The 20,472-nt window shown below is 42.3% G+C and overlaps 1 protein-coding gene across 1 annotated transcript in view; it reads right to left on the reverse strand.

Moving 5' to 3' along the window:
• Positions 1-17,083, reverse strand: part of rai1 (retinoic acid induced 1) — a 33,470-nt gene extending 16,387 nt beyond the window's left edge. Inside the window, exon 1 of the mRNA XM_078558535.1 lies at positions 16,855-17,083. The gene's annotated coding sequence lies outside the window, so the exon portion shown is untranslated. The remainder of the gene's footprint in view (positions 1-16,854) is intronic.
• Positions 17,084-20,472: the final 3,389 nt, after the last annotated feature.

Raw genomic sequence — 20,472 nt, forward strand, 5'->3', positions numbered from 1 at the left:
ACACAGAGAGAATACACAATGATCAGCGGCACGCTTAAAGAATCTCTTTCCTGGTCCTGCTCGCTGGCTGGAGAGAAAAAGAAACAGAGCAAGAAAGAACCAGACAGAGAGAGTTAGGAGTAGAGAGAGAAATGAGAGATAGAAGATAGAGAGAGAGATAGGAAGACAGACAGACAGCGTTTCATTTATATAGAGTGGGGGGGGTTGAATGCAACAGCTCATGGTCTGGATACAGGTGATGAAGCCTCAACAATTCTGCATTCCCCCCAACCCACTAACTGAGTACAAAATCTTTCATTTGCATCTCTGCTCATTTGTTCCTTCTCTGTTGGGTCTGGCTGGTTCTTTTGAGGTTACCCCAGCCCCACCCAAAAGGGCTGTGTTGAGCTCTACTCAAAGATTCCCCATAAAATGCCCGACTTTCCCTGGAAGATAAAAGGCTGGAGATTAGTGCAGTACAAACTTGGGAATCCTTGACAGCGCGACTTTATGCACAATCAGCATAAACCAAATAGAGCTTTTAAAAAAACCACAGTTATCTTTAACTCTCAACAACTGAACGGAATCTAATTAATAATCTCAACACCAGAAACACCCCCAAAATGGTAGCGACAGATTGCCCCCAACAGAGAATGGCCAGTCAGTCCCCTGTATATATATGTTAGGCAGATGTTAACTTACTTCAAAAAGAGTCTTGATAAATGCTTCATTGGGGATGGGAGTGTGCATCAGCTTGCATGACAGGGAATTGAGCTGCCGGAGAAGAAAAACGTCACCCAGGGAAAACAGTGAGACGTAACTCAATAACGGACAGGTTGGTCTGGGTGGGGGCAGAGGGGAGGGCAGGGAGAAAGGAGCTGTGGGAGAAGGGCAGAGGCTATACAGGGGTTCATTTTAAATGTGAGGCCCACTGAGCTGGGAGTGAAACTTAAAGGAGGGCAGTTTTGTAGGTTGATCCTGGCACTTTCTGGCAGCGATTTACAGGGCTCACTGCCAGTGCTCTATGGGAATTGGCCCAGAAGTGTGCATCAGGAAACGTAACTAAAACAATTCATTTTTGACTGCAGAGCACAGTGGGTCACATTCTTAGGTGTGTAGAGCAGTGGGAGCTGGGCTGGAGGAGAATGGGCCCCATCCAGTGACTACCAGTGGAAAGTATGTGTGAACATTGAATGAAGACAAGAGGGCCTGCAATGGCCCCCATGGCCCACCAGTACTTGTTTGGGCTCACACACAAAAATAAAATAGCCACTTCACTGAGGTGCAGGTGGACTGTTGTGACTAATGGAAGTGGGGAAGGGGGTGTGCCAGGAGAGACTAGGGTGGGATAGGGGGTGGAGCCCGGCTGATACCTTCCCTCAAATTGTTCACTGCTCAGTGAAGAACAAACCTCATTGACGAGGTACCAGAGGGCGAGAAACCAGCAAACATCGAAAGGCTTCGGGATGGGTAGGTAACAACCCTTCCCAGTGCCCTCAAGACATTTAATGTTCCCCATTAATGGCTGCAGAGGGGAGGAACAGGCATGAAGAGGGGGAGGGAACGGGTCAGGAGGGTGGGTAGGGAGAGGTGAGGGGAATGGGGCTGGCAGGGAGAGGGAGAGCCACGTCTCGCTGATCAGTAAGTGCTTCTGGGTTGATGACAACAGGCTCAATGGATGGCAGGCAATTGTGCTCAGGCTGATGGAAGCTTTAATGTGCTATAAATAAGAGCGTCTGCAGCAAATTAATTTTACAGCCCACACTGCAGGCGAGCGAGCCCTGCCATTGGATTGTTCTCAGCTGAGTCGCTGCCGCAGACTAGGCTCATTCCCCAATACTCTGAGTCTAATCACATCACAAGTAGTGGCAGCATTAAAGGGGCAGTCACCTCCCTCAAGCCAATTCCTGTTGCACATATCTATATTTTTTTACGCCGTTGGGGTCACTACAACATGTCTCAGTGACTCAGTAGGTCAGGGAAAAGGTTTTATCCTTCAACATGTTCAGTTCCTAATCTGTTGCAAAGTGTGTCGAGGGGGGTTTATGTAGGGCCAGGGGATCATAAGGTGAGAGGTGATTATGGCTCAGCTGCATTTCCCCTCAGCTTCTTCAGGTGAAGTGTTAAACTGAGGTTCTGTTCGAGTCGAGGCTAAAGATCCCCAAATGAGCAAATAATCTAGTTACCAACACGCCATGCCAGTGCAAAGTTTTCAAACCATTAGAATGAGTGAACAGTACAGAGCTCCCAAGTTACTGATTTGATCCCCAATTTGTCCAGAATTAATAAAGCTCAGTCAGGATGGAAGTTCGGTAGTAGAAATTGGGACGGGGTTGGAGTGAGGATGGAGGCGGAGAAACCTCATCTGGCCTTCCAGATCTTGAGCATTTGATGGGCAGTGAATGGGTGCTGAATTTGGGTCTGATGCCCATTCAGTTCACACTGAAATGGAAAAAATTAAGAAAAGCCAAAAACATTTAGAACTGTACCTCAGGACGAGTCAGCACCTTTGCAAAGGTAGGAAAAGTGGGACGGGGGAATGGGAGAACTGGAATAAGGGAGGAATACATTGCAATACTAATGATTCCCTTTTTAAAATGGCATTTCTTTTAGACCAGTGAGGGTTAAAAGCTTCTAAAGATTCGAAATGCTACCAACTAAACACCAGTTAATCCAACCCAGGAATCACAATACAAGACAGTATAATCCTCTGCATGTCTGCGAGGTTTGCCTGGTTGCTAGGGTAGCCTGGTTGCTAGGAGTCCAATTTTTAAGTGCATTTTTTGCCTGGATATTTTTCATATTCTTTGCTGATCCTCCCCCTCCCTTCTGTAAATTGGTGATGATATTGGTGTAAACCCCCATCTGATGGTACAGAGAAAAATACCAAGCACTATCGAGAAAGCCATCTTCACACGAATAGAACAGACAGTCCTCTGGGAGTGCTTTATAAATAGCCACACATACCGAGTGTTATTGATTCTGAATACTTCAGCAACAAAGCACAGGTATCCTAGTTTCACATTTAAGAAAGGAACAGGAAATCTACTGTCCTGTGTGATATTGACGCAAATAGACAAGAAAGGTCGCAGGGTCAAACTGTAATCAGTATTGAGAAAGGAGCATGTAAAATACCAGCTTTTAACCCTTCATGGTCTACAACTCAAAACTTTGCCCAACTGCATCCTAAACATGAAATAACAACAACTTGCAATTATGTAGCACCTTTAACATAGTAACATGTCTCAAGATGCTTCACAGGAGCACAATTGGACTAAAGTAATTGACACTGAGCCAAGTGTCTGGTAGGGCTGGTGACCAAAAGCTCACAAACAGAAAGTTTTAAGGAATGTCTTCAAAAGAGGAGAAAGAGGCAGAGGTTTTTAGGGAGGAAATTCTAGAGCTTAGAATCCAGAGAGCTGAAGACATAGTCACCAATGTTGAAGTGAAGTGCTGAGTTTTTCAGGAAGAACAACAAATAAAAATAAATAAATAAATAGGAAGTATATTATCAAAATGGTGAGAGATTGCAGAGCTCAGATTCAGCAGGATCAGGGTTTCCTTGTGCATGAATCACTAAAGGTTAGTATGCAGGTACAGCAAGTCATTAGGAAAGCTAATAGAATGTTATTGTTTATTGCAAGGGGAATTGAATATAAAAGTAGGGAGGTTATGCTTCAGTAGCACAGGACACTGGTGAAACCACATCTAGAGTACTGTGTACAGTATTGGTCTCCTTATTTATGGAAGAATGTAAATGTGTTAAAAGCAGTTCAGAGAAAGTTTACTAGACTAATACCAGAAACGGGTGGGTTGTCTTATGAGGAAAGGTTGGACAGACCAGGTCCACTGGAGTTTAGAAGAGTAAGAGGCGACTTGATTGAAACCTTTAAGATCCTAAGGGGTCTTGACAAGGTGAATGTGGAGAGGATGTTTCCTTTTGTGGGAGAATCTAGAACTAGGGGTCACTGTTTGAAAATAAGAGGTCGCTCATTTAAGACAGATGAGAACTTTTGGCAATATTTTTTCATGCCCTCACTTTCCTTTTCTAATTTCCTTTTTTAACTTCACTCCTGCACTTTCTATACTCTAGGCTTTCTACAGTATTGAGCTCTCAGTATCTGGCAAAAGCTTCCCATCTTTGCCATATCCTACACTCTATGCTTCTTGACATCCAGGGAGCCTTAATTTTGGAGTCTCACCACTTTCCTTTGTGGGATCATATTTGTTTTGAACCCTCTCAATTTCCCCCTCAAATGTTTCCCACTGCCCTGACACAGATTTACTTTCAAGTAGTTATTTCCAGTCCACTTTTGCCAAATCACATTTCAAATTAGCAAAATTAGCCTTTCTCCAATTTAAAACTTTTACTCTTGGCCTATCTTTATCCTTTTCCATAACTACATTAAATCTAACTCAATTATGATCACTACCACTAAAATGCACCCCACCAATGGGGTGCACCCTTCCACCTGCCCAGCTAAAGCTAAATCCAGAACTGCCTCTTCTGTTGTTGGACTTACATACTGGCTAAGTAAGTTATCCTGAATACCATTTTAAGAATTTCTGCACCCTCTATACCTTTTACGCTGATTTACGCTCGTTAATATTTCGGTAATTGAAATCCCTACTATTACTACCCAATTGTTTTTGAACTTCATTAATTTGCCTAAGTATTTGCTCTTCTATCTCTCTTTGACTATTTAGGGTCTACCAGCAGTGAAATTGCCCCTTTTTTGTTCCTCAATTCAATCCATATGGTCTCATTTGAGGATTCCTTGAGCAAAACATCCTTCCTCACAGCCGTGATTGTTTCTTAAACCAACATTTTGACCCTTCCCTCCATTTGTATCCTCTTTTCTCTGCCACCTGAAAGTCCTGTAACCAGGAATATTGAGCTGCTATTCCCGCACTTCTTTAAAGGTATATTTCACTGATAGTTATGATTTCATAATTTGTGCCTTCAGTTCATCTTCTGCCTTATTCATTAGACTCCTTGTCTTGAAGTATATACTATTAATCACTAAAAAAACTCCTTTGTTGTACATTTTCTAACTTTTGTTTCCTTTGGCTTCCATACTCGCTTACTAATTTTCTGTCTTCTATTTCCGGCTTTGCTCACCTTCTTCCTGAATCCACACTCAGGTTCCCATCACCCTGAGAAGCTAGTTTAAATCCAACAACACAGCACAATTGACCTTCCCCGTGACGATATTGGTCCCGGCCCAGTGAAGTGCAACTCGTCCATCTTGTACAGGTCCCACATACTTCAGGAATCTAAAGCCCTCCCTGCTGCACCATCTCTTCAGCCACACAATCAGGTGCACTATCCTATTTCTGTGGTCGCTAGCATGTAGCACCAGGAGTAATCTAGACATTACTATTGCTTTTTAATTTCTTTCCTCCCTCTCTAAAATCTCCCTGTAGGATCTCATCCCTCTTTGCTGTTGGTGTTAATATGGGCTATGGCTATTCACCCTCGCCTCTCAGGGCACCTCATGGAATGCACACCTTGTGTCATTTGGGAACTCCAAGATGTTTCTCATGTCCCAGACAACCACACGTGCAGGAAGTGTCAACTGGAAGAGCTTGAGCTCTGGGTTTTGGAGCTTCAACAGCAGCTGGTGTCGCTGGAGTGCATCCTGGAAGCAGGCTGAGAACTTTGCTTTGCAGCTGCTCAGTGACATCCTTACTCAGGCAGCAGGGTGGCACATACCATCTTGGAATCATGCAGTGGTCACAGAAACACCTGTCTGCTCCCCTAACTGTTGAATCCCTTATTACTATTTCTTTTCCGCCCTTCTTCCTTCCCCACTGTATAGCTAAGCCACCTTCATGGACTTGGCTCTGTACTCCCCAGAGGAACCATTGCATTCGACACTAGTTAGAAAGCAAGATGCATTCAGAGGACTCTTGCACTACCTGCCTGGTCCTCCTTGTCTGTTTGGTGGTCACCCATTCCCTCTCTACCAACTCATTCTTAAACTGCTGGGTGAAATGTGATGTCCACAAAGTTCTCAGCCTGCTTCCTGGATGCACTCCAGCGACGCCAGCTGCTGTTGAAGCTCTAAAACCCAGTGCTGAAGCTCTTCCAGTTGACACTTCCTGCATGTGTGGTTGTCTAGGACATGAGAAACATCCTGGAGTTCCTAAATGACACAACTTGTGCATTCCATGAGGTGCCCTGTCATGCATATATTTATTAGACTACTAATTAAACTGACCAGAAATATAACTTAAGACTTAACTTAATATTTAAAACCTATTCTTAAACCTTGTTTATTTTTTTCTAGTTCTTTATTTTAAATCCTTACCTCAATACTTAGCCTTGATCATGATCTTAGCTTCCTCAGATTTCTCAGCTCTCTGCACTGATGCTGACATCGCTCTTTCAATTTCTGACTGAGTTTTCTCAGCTCCTGCTCCTCTTGGCCTTGGGCCTTCTTTGTGCCACATTTTATACCTCAGTCTGCCCTTATTCAGCTCCTTCTCCTTCTGGTCTCTATTGGAGAAGTATGAGGAGGGATCGCCCATCAGCGGGTGGAGGAGGGGCCGTCCGCCAGTGGATGGCCCAATGATGTATCCCAAAATGTTACCACAAATCAGAAAAAGTACAAATCTTCACAATAACTAACATTGGTCAGTTCAAACAGACTGCACTAGCATCATGAGAGGTCCCACATCCTCTCTTTCATTGGCTTTCAGGCTATTTTTCTTGTGACCATCGCTGTCTCTGGCTCCCCTTGAGAAATCTGTCTCCACCTGCAACTTCCCTCACACTCTCTGTCTGCAATTTGTCTCCTTCCTTTATCATCTCCATCAATTTACCACCCTTTCATTCTCTCCCTTTCTCATTCTGCCTTTTTCACATTCTGTCTCCTTTCCCCCTTCATCACAATCTGTCTTTCTCTTGTACCCTGACTGTCTGTCTCTCTCTCTCCCACACTCTCATTGTCTGTCTCTGATTCTGTGATTACCTCATACTCTCACTCCCTGTCTGTTGTTTCTCCCTCACTCTGCGTTTCTCTGGGTTACTCCTGCTGCAGTTGAACTGCTCTTGCATCCTGTAGATGCTCCAGGAATCACGTCTCTTCCTCATTATCCTGCTGTGTGTCAGAATGGAGCCATCTGTTGCACGTAATCAAATCAGCAACACAGACAGATACAGACTTACTCACTGATGAGAGCACGCTTCTTCCTCTACTGAAATCTTATCACATACAGATTTACTTTTTCTTTTCATCCCTCAAGGGTACTTGAAACTTACTGTGGGACAGTTTCACAACCCACCTGTGACCCTCCATTACTTACAGCCAATTCCTAGTTAGTGACAGGCCAGGTATTCGACATCAATGTTAAGTGTAATCCAGTCCTCAGTGGCTGTATTCACATGCACCCTTTGCAGAATGGAAATATAGACAAATATCATGATTTACCTCTGTAGCCCAGGGGCACTAAAGCCAACTGTGATGCTCATCCCACTGTCCTGGCTGAGATAGCTAACTCAACTGGAGACCAAACCTGTAGGGCCTTTATGGACGGTATGGTTCAACACCACTAAGCACCAAAAGAGCCGAGATTTAATTTTTTACCACCAATGTACGTTAAAAATATAGAGAAGTGGCAAAATCATGGCCCAAACTTTCACCAAGGATTTCCCTACACTGAGATAAGTTTACAAGCTAATTGTAATTTCCTCCACCTCTGCTCAGCACAGACCATTTGAAGTTTCTAATATCACCATGGTAATAGCCACTGATTGCCTCAGGTTTCTTCCCCCACTCGGGTAAGTTATTAATTACTGGACTTTGGAAATCTAATGGACTCATACAACACAGAAGGCTGCCATTCAGCCCATCGTGCCTGTGTTGGCTCTTTGAAAGAGCTATCCAATTAGTCCCGCTTCCCTGCAAATTTTTCTTTTTCAAATATTTATCCAACTTTATTTTGAAAGTTACCATTGAACCTGCTTTGACCACCTTTTCAGGCAGTTCGTAACAATTCGATGTGTCAAAAAAAATTCTCTCACCTCTCCTTCCAATTCTTTTGTCAATTATCTTAAACCTGTGTCCTCTGGTTACCAACCCTCTTACCCAGTGGATACAGTTTCTCTCTATTTACTCTAACAAAACCTTTCCTAATTTTGAGCACTTCTACTGTATTAAATCTCCTATTAATCTCCACTCTCAGGAAAACAATCCTAACTCTCTTGTCTCTCCAAATTCTCACAGGTTTCCTAAATTTATGTCACCAAAAGCAAAAGCAATGGGGTTATGTTGCAGGGAGCATTATTGAGGGAAAGGCAGATAACAGTTACTTCCACAGTTCATGTGACATCTTGTTGGTCACTCCAGCTCTGAGGTCAAGGGAATCTTCACTATAAAGGAAATTACAATCAAACTCCAATGATGTCAACACCACAAGTCATAGAAATGGAAAGAAACTTCTTAAATATTTCCAGACAATCCATTTAATATCTGGGCCTGTGACAGTTCCAACGACAAAATCACACACACTCAACATGATGAAGGATCCATTCCATGTAAGTTAACAGGAGGACTTTAAAACATATGAAAAAAATTGGCACTAAATAATTTAATCTTCAACTCAGCAGAAGATAATTTTTATCATGGAAAAATATATTTTTCTAAGCAAAAACAACAAAATGATTGATGATTCAATAACAACTAAATCAAGTCAACTTATACGTGTATCTTGGGGCAAGGGACCAATCAAAGAGCACATAGCCACTGCGCAGGCATCTTACTATGTTTCCTGAGGCCAATAAAGTTAAACGAAGGTCAAAGGTTGCCACTTAAGCTCTCATGTTTGGATCACCCCTAGGGTTTCCAACCCTCTGAGATTGCCCTGGAGATTCCAGGAATTGAAGTCTAATCTTGAGGACACTTCTCTGAGCAACATCTTGGAGAAAAATCACAGAAGCATTTAAAAAAAAACTGGGGTTTTCATTTTCTTTGAACACTTTTGTTAATTCTGAAAACAACAGAAATGAGAAAAATGGCTGTGCAACTACTAACCAATGGCAGGAGTATGGAGGCAGGGCAAGTAGAGGCAAGAGTTGATGAGATGACACCTCCATTTTCTACCCTCCGTAAACCTGATATCATCCAAAACTCTGCTGCCCATGTCCTAACTCGCATCTAGTCTAGTTCACCCATTGCCCCCGTGCTTGCTGACTTATATTGGCTATATTAAGCAAAGCCTCAATTTTAAATTTCTCATCTTAGTTTTCAAATCCCTCCATCATTCCACCCCTCTCTATCTCTAATTTCCTCAACCTTCAGATATATCGGCATTTCTCCAATTCTGGTCTCTTGAGTATCCCTGATTTTAATCACTCCATTAATGGCAACAGTGTATTCAACCACCGAGCCCTAAGCCTCTCCATCTCTCTTTTTCCTCCTTTAAGATGTTCCTTAAAACCTACCTCTTTAACCAAGCTTTTGATCATCTGCCCTAATATCTCTTTATGTGGTTCAATGTCAAATTTTGTTCCTGTGAAGCATCTTGGGATGTTTTACCACATTAAAGACCTATACACCACAAGTTCGGTTTTCTGATGAAAGGTCAATGACCTGAAATGTTAACTCTATTTCTCTCTCCACAGATGCTGCCTGACATGATGACTATTTTTTTCATTTTCTTTTTTATTTCAGATTTTCAGCATCCACAGTATTTTGCTTGTGTACAAGTTGTTGTTGAATACATTTAATCAGAGTTGCAACTCTAATCACCCCCTTGTTTCTGGTTTTATTGGCGATATATATTTAGAAACAAAGTTGAGGCCTGATGGCTAGCCAGAACAAATGGACGGTGTGGCCACTGTTAACAAAATCCAACCATTAATAATTTACCTGAAGAAAAGCAAATACAACCATTATAAATGATGTGGCTGTTTCCATGGTGATAAGTCTTCAGGGAAATCTGAAATTCTCTGACACACACACAAAAGCACAAGAGTGTGTCCAGGAGTGTCCAGGAATTAAAGATTAAGTTATTTGATACTACTGTGAGCAACCCAATTGATAAATAAAAGCGGAATTTAAAAATGGTGTGTTTTGTTTCAATATTCTTTAAACAATTTAGTTTTTTTACATTGAAATTACAGCACAAAATCAGGCCAAATCTTCACAACAACACAGCAAAGACCAAGAATTTAATCAAATGGGAGAGGAGGGAATGGAGGCCTTTAGATAGGTATGCTTTAGCTTCAGATTAGGATGCTAAACTGAAACTGTGCCTGTCCTTTCAGGTGGGAGTAAAAGATCCCATAACACTATTGGAAAAAAAAGAGGAGAGTTCTTCTGGTGTCCTGGGTGAAGGGAGTTCTAGACTTCTATTACCCTTGATGGGAAGAAGTGCTTCCTGATTTCACCTAAGAGATTTGGTCCTTAATTTTAAGATTTTTTTGCCTTGATCTTGATTCCCCTTCCAGGGGAAATACTTTCTCTGTATGGACCCTATGGAATCTTTTTAATATTTTAAACATTGCAATCAGATCACCCCTCTATACTCAAGGGACTGCAAGCCAAGTTTATGCACCCTGTCCTCATAATTTAATCATTCAAGGCCCACTATCATTCTGAGTTTAGGTGTCATTTTCACTGACTCCCTTTTTCAGCCTTATCACTGACTGTATTTCTCCTTGTCCTATTCTTCCCTTCCCTAGTTGTGGTTGTATCTCAATTTCCTTGTGATAAATAGGTTCTAATTGTCTTTTTATTTGGCACTCAGTCTGCAGTATTCTTTATTCCCTTGGAATGCCTCAAGATTGATACTAGGGATATCTTGATGATTGCTCCCCAAAATCTTTCTATTGTAACTTTGTATTGCTAATCATTAAAATTAGTTCTGTTTTTTTGTTTGGACTTTAATAGTTACCTGCAATGTGCACTCGTTTTGTTTAGGAAAAAAAGCTAGAAGCTGTTGTGGTTCTTTCACTAATTATATGTATGCTGGGATAGTTCTGTCTCTTATTAGCATTCCCTTGTTTTCTCTCACTAGACAGCAAGAGATGAGGGAATAGAGACTACTCCCAGCTCCGGCAACACCTCCCAGCCCTTACTGCAGCTCATGGAGACATGGAATAGGAGGCATGTCAAGGGCAGAGGTGAAATGGGGACAGTGACAAGGGTGACAGGTGAAATGGAGGAAAGCAAGAAGGAGCTGCTGGGCCAAATTAAGAGCACCACTAAACATTTGAGGCAGAAAATTGATCCTTTAACGGTGGGGGTTTCAGGTTTGAGCTGTTGGTATCCTTTGCCTCAGTCACAGGGACTAGAGCTGGTGGGGATGGCGAGAGACTCCTGAAGTTGGCACTGTGTCTTCACAAGTCTGTAATATTTTGTTTTTATCAAGGGGAAGCTTCCATGTCCAGCATTGGACAGAGAAACAAGCAACAAAAATGCAAAGTTTCCAAGTTCTTCTACGATTCCCACCTCTTATGGGGAAGATGGCGGCATAGTGGCAATAATTCAAAGGCCCAGGTTAATGTTCTGGGGACATGGGTTCAAATTCCACCACGGCAGGAATTGAAAACCAGTCTCAGTAATGTGACCATAAAACTATCATCGATTGTCATACAAACCCACCTGGTTTACTAATGTCCCTTTAGGGAAGGAAATCTGCTGTCCTTTTTCAGTCTGGCCTACATGCAACTCCAGGCCCACAAGAATGTGGTTGTCTCTTAACTGCTCTCTGAAATGACTGAGCAAGCCACTCAGTTCAAGGGCGATTAGGGATGGGCAACAAATGCTGACCTTGCCAGCAACGTTCACAACCGATGGAAAAAAATTTTAAAAGCCACATTAACATTTTTGAGAAGAAATTTATTTTGTGCCAGTTTATTATGGTGAACATTTATAGGTAGGAATTTTGATCTGTGCCTCTTTTTTTTCACCTCTTCCCTTTCTCAGCACCCCCGAACTGACCAGTGGCAAAATCACATGTACAGAGTTCAGGAGGGGCAGGAGCAGGGCAAGGGTTGATGAGGGTAATGCAGTCTAAGAGGTATACATGTACTTTCAAAAGGTGTTTGATAAAGTACCATGTAATAGGCTTGTCAGCAAAGTTGAAGCACATGGAATAAAAGGGACAGTTGCAGCATGGATACAAAGTTAGCTGAGTGACAGGAAACAGAAAGGAGTGGTGAACATTTGTTTCTTGGACTGGAGGAAGGCACAGAGTGGGGTTTGCCAGGGTTCAGTATTAGGATCACTGCTTTTCTTGATCAATATTAATAGTTTGACAACCAGGTCCACTCCTCCATCACCCCCAACTCCTCATCCCCTTCCCACAGCACCTTCCCCTTTACCTCCTCCCTCCCCACCGTCCAAGGGCCCAAACATTCCTTTCAGGTGAAGCAGCGCTTCACTTGCACCTCCTTCAATTTGGTCAACTGCATTCGCTGCCTCCAATGCGGTCTCCTCTACATTGGGGAGGTCAAGTGCGACTGGGTGACTGCTTTGCGGAACACCTTCGCTCAGTCTGCAAGCAGACCCACACCTTCCTGTCACTTGCCATTTCAACACACCATGCTGCTCTCATGCCCACATGTCTGTCCTTGGCCTGCTGCAGTGTTCCAGTAAAGCCCTAAGCAAACTGGAGGAACAGCACCTCATCTTCCGATGAGGCACTTTACAGCTTTCTGGACTTAACATTGAGTTCAACAACTTCAGACCATGATCTCTCTCCTCCATCCTGATCCTTTTTCTAATCCATTTATTTATATATATTATTTTATTTATTTGTTCATTTCTTTCATCCTTTTTCCCCAACCCCCCTCCCCACACAGGGTCATCTGTCACTTGTTTCTATGTTGTGCTTTCACAGAGTACTGACCCTTGTTCTGACATTAACACATTCTGCTATCTTACCTTTATGCCACTATCAGCACCTTCTTTACTCTTTACTTCTACCATTAACACTCCCTTTGTCTCGTGTCCATGACATCTTTGTCAATCTCTTTTTAGCTGTCTCCTATCCCTGATCTTCTATCTTGCTCCACCCCCTCTTAAACAGTATAAAATCCATCACATTTCTACTTCTGTTTAGCTTTGAAGATGGGTCAAATGGGCTCAAAACATTAACTCTGTTTCTCTCTCCACAGATCCTGCCAGACCTGCTGAGTTTTTCTGGCATTTTCTGTTTTATTTCAGATTTCCAACATCTGCAGTATTTTGCTTTTATCTTAATAATTTGGACTTGGGCATTCAGGGCACAATTTCAAAATTTGCAAGTGACACAAAACTTGGAAGTATTGTAAACTGTGAGGATGAGAGAGATAGATTTCAAGAGAACACAGACTGGCTAGTGGAATGTGTGGACATGTGGCAGATGAAATTTAATGCAGAGAATGGTGAAGTAACAGATTTTGGAAGCAAGAATGAGGAAAGGCAATATAAAGGATACAATTCTAAAGAGCTTGCAAGAGCAGGAGGACCTGGTGAATAAGGCATATAGGGTTCTGGACTCTATAAATATACACAGAACACAAAAGAGTTGTAAACTGTTATAAAAAAACGTTATAAAACACTGGTTCAACCTCAGCTGGAATACTGTATCCAATTCTGGGCACCACACTTGAGGAAAGATGGGAAGGCATTGGAGAGGGTGCAGAAAATGAATCTGAGGATGACAAACTTCAGTAATGAGGATAGATGGGCAAAGCTGGGGCTATTCTTCCTAGAGAAGAGAAAGTTGAAAGGAGATTTGACAGAGGTGTTCAAAATCATGACAGGTCTAGACAGAGTAGATAGGGTGAAACTGTTTCCATTGGCAGAAAGTCAAGAACCAGAGGACACTAATTTAAGGTGATTGGCTAAAGAAGCAATGATAACGTGAGGGAAAACTTTTTTTTTTTACATACAGTATCTGGAATGCACTGCCTTAGAGTGTGATGGCGGCAGATTCAATTGTGGCTTTCAAAAAGGAATTGAATAATTATCCAGGAGAAAAAATTAGCAGAGCTGTGTGGAAAAGGTAAAGGAGTGGACCAGCTGAGTAGCTCCTACTGGGAGCTGGCATGGAAACAATGCGCCAAATGGCCTCCTTCTGTGCTGTAACCATTCAATGATTCTATGATCTATACTATTCTCTGTGGTAGCAAGTTCCACATTTCACTAACCTCTGGATAAAGAAGTTTCTTCTGAATTCCCTATTTGATTTCTTGGTGACAATTTTATTTTGATGGCCTTTAATTTTGCCCTTCCTCACAAGTGGAAATTCTCTGTCTACTCTATCAAAATCTTTCATAACTTTAAAGATCTCTATTAGTTCATCCTTCAGCCTTCTTTCAAGAGAAAAGAGACCCAGTTGTGCATAAAGAAGGAATAAATGGACCCATTTGAACCCCTTGATAGTTCAGTTGCGGTACTGAGGCATACAGATCAGGAAGATAACAAAAACAAAAAATGCTGGTCTGACAGCATCTGTGGAAAGTCAGAGTTAACATTTCAAGTCCGTATGACTCTTGTTCAGAGCAAGTCATACAGACTCAAAACGTTAACTTATCTTAAACCTGCTGAGTTTTTCCAGCATTTTTTGCTTTTGTTTCAGATTTCCAGCATCCGCAGTATATCAGGTCAGGAAGATCCCAGGTTTTATCCGCATTCAGTGTTGAGTTTGCTGGTTTTAGCCTATAGAGGGATACTACAATTTTTCACATTGAGACTGGGGGCTGATGAGATTGGCATTGTGGGGTAGGGGGGAGGTGGGGGAAGAGTAAGGGCAGAAATAAGCTAAAGTTCAGCAACACCCAGGTCAGGCTTGGCTGAAATTCCTTCCACTGTCAGTCTGCCTGCTGACACTCACTGTCTAGGCACTTGAATACTGATAGCTAGGGCTGTGAAACTTTGGAATTCTCTAGTCCAGAGGGATGTGGATGCTCAAATGATAAGTATATTCAAGACTGAGAGCTATAGATTTTTAGACACTAAGGGAATCAAGAGATATGAGGATAAAGCAGAAAAATGGAGTTGCCATAGAAGTATGATCTTATTAAATGGCAGTGTAGGCTCGAGAGCCCGGATGCCCCACTCCTTTTTCTTATATTCTATAATAGCTGTTGAGTGTGAATAGTCAGTGCCATCCACCCCAGCTACCAATCCCGCCCCTCCCCCACCCTCCTTCAAGGCAGGACAGGGTGAGAATTAAATAAAAGATGTGAGTTTTATATTGGAGGATTCCCTTACCTTGAGAACTTTGAAAGCCAGAATACAAACTTTCATTCTGTCAAAACTGATCTTGGGTGGAGGGAAAATACGACTGTCAGGATGGGTCACATGACTTTTGAATTCTGTCCCAATGCTCACAAGCATTCACTTAAAATTCTTACACCTTGAGCCTGGCTATGGGTTAAAGAAATAACTTGTGCCTCTCATGACCTCAGGATATCCCAAAGTACCTTAAACCAATTATTTTGAAGAGTAGTCATTGTTGTGATGTAGGAAACAAAAGCAACCAATGCATGCACAGCAAGCTCCCAGAAAGCCAATCTGATAATAGCCAGTCCATCTGTTCTTTTCTGCTGATGATGTTTGAAGGATATATTTTAGCCAGGACACTGGGGACAATTCTTTGAATTAGTAGCTGTGGAATCTTTTACATCTACCCGAGAGGCTAGATGGGGCTTGGTTTATCATCTCACCCGAAAAACAGCACCTCCAACAGAGTAGCGTTCTCTCAATACTGGCATTGGAGTGGGTCTTGAACAAGGAACCTGCTGACTCTGAGGCGAGAGTGCTATTACTACCTTTCATGCACCCTCTGGGAGTTTTTAAGCTTTGCTACCTCGAAGGACTCTGCCTGAGGCAACCATTAAGAGTCGATAGACAGCCTTGACACTGCTCCCCAATGTAAATAGCACCATTTATAACAACAGACAAACAGAGTTGCACTGATTGCGTTCATCACCTGCTAACACTAAGGAAAAGACATTGGGTTCCTTTTCCCTCCAAACCCCACCAGAGCGAGTGACATAGATAAGCTCCTGGGTTGTGCATTGGCAAGCCCTGTGTAACATGTTTCCCTCATATTTCGGTCTGTCAGGTTAATAAACGACTCTGCATTTCTTCAACCTGGTGCACTGTTCCAAAAGCAATATATAATATTAATATATACACGCACACACAGACTCATATATATATATATATATATATATGTTATATCTATAATGACTGCTTACATTAAAGTCCTCCTCCCCTCCAGATCTCTGTCAATGCCTCTTAAGACAGACAGACAGACAGCTTTACACTTAAATCAGGGGGAAAAACATCTGTGGGCTGCAATTTGCATTGCCAGCCCTCTAGATGCAAGCAGACAGGCCACCCTATAAGAGCTTGTCCGTAAACACAGCAGTAGACTGCATCAACCAACAGCAGTCAGCAAAGGGGCCTCTGCCGTTCAAAGACACGCCGGAGAGAGAAACATTGCAGGAAAAATTCAAAAGCTAAATAGACTTACATCGGATGTTGTCCCTCTCTGCAGTTTTTAACAAGATTTTTCCCTTCACACAATCCTTCCACCCCCCCTTAAAATGACATTAGATTCTGAGATTAACACCATCGGGGTTGAAACGAGTTGCTGATCCCTTTCAGTTTCCCTTACTGCAATGAGAAATCGAATATCAAAAGCATGCGTTAGCGTTAAGGGAGAAACAGCTACCACTAGGCACTTAAGACACGGTCTCTGAGACGCCGATCCAGAGGAGGATCGGTTCCGATTCCCCCCTACCTACCCCCACCGCCTCCCCAGACGCATTCATTCACAGCAATCCTTTGCACCGCTCCCCCGCCCCTCCGGTAGGTGTTTTTTTTTTGTTTGATGCGGGCACTGCTAATAGCTTGCAAGATTTACCTGCAGTCATTTTCAGCTTCCTAGGTCTTCTTTATCTGTTCCACAGGGAATGTGTGTGTGACAGAGAGAGAGAGAGAGGAAAAAAAAGACAGAATGGGGGGGGGGGGGGGAGGGGAGTTGGTGGTAGAATCCAAAAAAACACAATCCAGATCCTTCAGAAATCCAGAGAGAGAGAAATGCAGAATTTTTATTAACTCTTCATTCTTTCTGCGCAATCTCAGCAGCCATGTTGTTCCAACTCACAGGGAGAGAGAAAAAAACAATTAAAGACTAGCGGCACCTGAATGGATGGGTACTAATCTCTGAGGTCCACCCAGTGCTGTATTTTTTTCACATGGCTAAGTCCCAGATATCTCGCAGCTTGGGCAGGGGAGGGAGGTCCTTGTAAAGAGGTACTTCCTCTTGTCAGGTAGACTCTCTCTCTCTCTGTCTTAGATGCAGTTCAGCTTGTGCCTTGCGTCCTGTGAGCAGGCTGCCCTACTCTCTGATGTGTGATTTGTGCTGGGAATGTGAGACTAGAGAGGAGGAGCTCAAGCCGGACCTGTTCCAAAAGCTGGGAACCAGCTCCCCATCCTAATGCGTTTTCTTTCTTAATGAATTATAGATGATCTAATTAGAAGTGCAAGGCCCGTTAGATTAACTCACCATTAATCCACTATAACTGCATTTGTTTAAAATGTTAATGGGTGCCCTTAAGCGGAGAGAAAAGGGGGATATATTCGGAGTAAAAAGGGTGTCCTGCCACATTTTCCAAAAATTACAAATTCTCTTTGCTGAGTATGAAAACTTAACACCCAATTTATTGGAGGGAGGCCGATCCAGTTAATGTCCATAAAACATTCCAGTTACAATACAAAACGCCAAAGGATAAAGCTGTTCTTCTAAAATTCTTAGTTTACACAGCTAAAATAAACAAAAAACCCTTCCCATTCAGTCCTTTTGTATACAATCACACCTTGTTCAAAAAGGGTGCAAAAATAAGCCCAACAACTATGGCCAGTCAGTGTGACATCAGTGTGGGGAAACTTCCAGAAATTATAATTTGGGACAAAATTAATAGCCACTTGGCCAAATGTGAGATAATTAAGGAAAGCCAGCATGAATTTGTTTAACTTGCTTGTATTTTTTTGATGAGGTAACAGGGTCAATGAGGGAATTGCTGTTGATGTGGTGTACATGGATTTTCAAAAGGCATTTGATAAAGTGCCACACAACATACTTGTGAGGAAAGTTAGAGCACATGGAATAAAAGGGACAATTAACAAAATAGATATGAAATGGCCGAGCGACAGGAACAGAGTAGTGGTTAATAGTTTTTTTTGGACGGGAGGAAGGTTTAGAGTGGAGTTTCCCAGGGATTGGTGTTAGGACCCCAGCTCTTCCTGATATATATTAATGACTTAGACCTTGGTGTACAGGGCACAATTTGTTGTTCCAAACAAACTTAGAAGTGTTGTGAACTATGAGGAGGATGACGTAGAACTTCAAAAGGACATAGGTTGGAAAGGGTGAACAAGTGGCGGATGAAATTTAATGCAGAGAACTGTGAATTGATTCATTTTTGTAAGAAGAATGCGGAGAGACAATATAAAATAAAGGCTGTACAATTCTAAAGGGGTTGCAGGAGCAGAGGGACCGGGACATAAATGTATATACATCATTGAAGGTGGCAGGCCAGGTTGAGAGCGGAATTAATAAAGCATACAGTATCCTGGGCTTTATCAATAGGGGCAAAGAAGTTATGTTAAAACTGTATAAAATACTGTTTCAGCCTGAATGGAGTATTGCATCCAGTTCTGGGCACCACACTTTAGGAAGGATGTGAAGGCATTAGAGAAGCTGCAGAAAAGATCTGTGAGAATGGTTCCAAGGGTGAGTGATTTGAGTTGCATAGATAGATTGGAGAAGTTGAGACTGTTCTCCTTGGGGAAGATAAAGTTGAGAGGAGATGTGTTGGAAGCATTCAAAATCATGACGGGTCTGGAAAGAGTAGATAGGGAGAAACTGCTCCTATTGATGGAAGGATCGTGAATCAGAGGGCACAGATTTAAGATAATTAGCAAAAGAAGCAATGATGACATGAGGAAAAGCTTCTCCATGGAACGAATGGTTAGGATCTGGAATGTGCTGCCTGATAGTGTATTCAATTCAAGTGGATCAAACGCTTTCCCATTTACTTATTGTATATAATTCAAATTCATCAAATCCCTTCCCAATCACACCTATTATATACAATTCAAATGGATCAAATCTCTTCCCATTCACTCCGATTCAATACAATTCAAATGATCAAACCTCATCAGTCGCTTCACAATTATCAGCAAAGCGATGGAAGCTGTTGTTGACAGTACTGTCAAACAGCACTTATTCACCAATAACCTGCTCACTGATGCTCAGCTCGAGTTCCATCAAGACCACTCGGCTCCAGACCCAATTCAACCTTGGTCCAAATATGGACAAAATGATTGATTTCCAAAAGTGAGGTGAAAATGACTGTCCTTGACATCAATGCAGAATTTGATCAAGTGTAGCATTAGGTGGGGGCAAAATCTTGATTGGTTGGAGTCAAACATAGGACAAAGGAAGATGGTTGTGATTGTTGAGGGTTAACCATCTCAGTCCCAGGATATTGCTGCAGGAGTTCCTCAGGGTAGTGTCCTAAGCCCAACCGTTTTCAATTGCCTCATCCACGACCTTCCCTCCATCACAAGGTCAGAAGTGGAGATGTTCACAGATGATTGCAGAGTGTTCAGTTTCATGCACAACTTCTCCACAGGTAGCAAGACTGGACAACATTCAGATGGATAAATCCCCTTCCTGTTCACTCCCATGATATAGAATTCTAGTGGCATTCAGTCTCATTACATAGAATTGCAATAAACAAAACTCCTTCACATCTGCAGGAGAGAGGAGGACCTGGAGATAGGCAGCAGCATCTAAAAGAGTGGGAGAGAGGACTCAGAGACAGGCAGCAGTCCCTAAAAGTGCAGAAGAGAGAAGGACCTGGAAACGGACAGCAGCACCTAAAAAAGCTATCCAATCCATGGTTCCAGAGTGGACATTTGAGAGAGAGAAAAAAAAATCAAAGTGTGATGTCACAGGAAAACAGGTAGTTGATTGGTTGGTGAGTATTCTTCTCATTTTTCTTTTCAAACTTGAGTAATTTTAGAAATTGTAATGTTTTATTAGTGGTCGTAAGGTTTACTAATAGTAGTGAGTGTTTCCTATTTATCATCACTAGGGAGTTTCAATTGAAGTAAGTAGAAAATGTACTGAAATAATAAAGAATATAAGCACAGGTTAGATTAGAGGCATTAATTAAAATTATATCAGTAAAATAATTCATTAAACGCTATAAAGATGGCAGGACAGGTGATGTGTGGCAGCTGCAGAATGTGGGAGCTTATGGACACTTGTGTGATCCAAAGCAAACACATCTGCAATGTCTGTGACTGGAGGAACTTCAGCTCAGAGTCATTGAGCTGGAGGCTGAACTGTGACACATCAGGAAGGGGGAAAGTTACCCAGAAACTTTGTTCTAGGACAGTGATCTACACTATTTTTCAAGCAAGGGCCACTTTAGCAAAAAACCTGCAATGTGAGAGCCACATCGACTAC

This window comes from Cetorhinus maximus, chromosome 15 (assembly GCF_964194155.1).
Source record: "Cetorhinus maximus chromosome 15, sCetMax3.hap1.1, whole genome shotgun sequence".
In the NCBI taxonomy this organism is placed as follows: domain Eukaryota; kingdom Metazoa; phylum Chordata; class Chondrichthyes; order Lamniformes; family Cetorhinidae; genus Cetorhinus; species Cetorhinus maximus.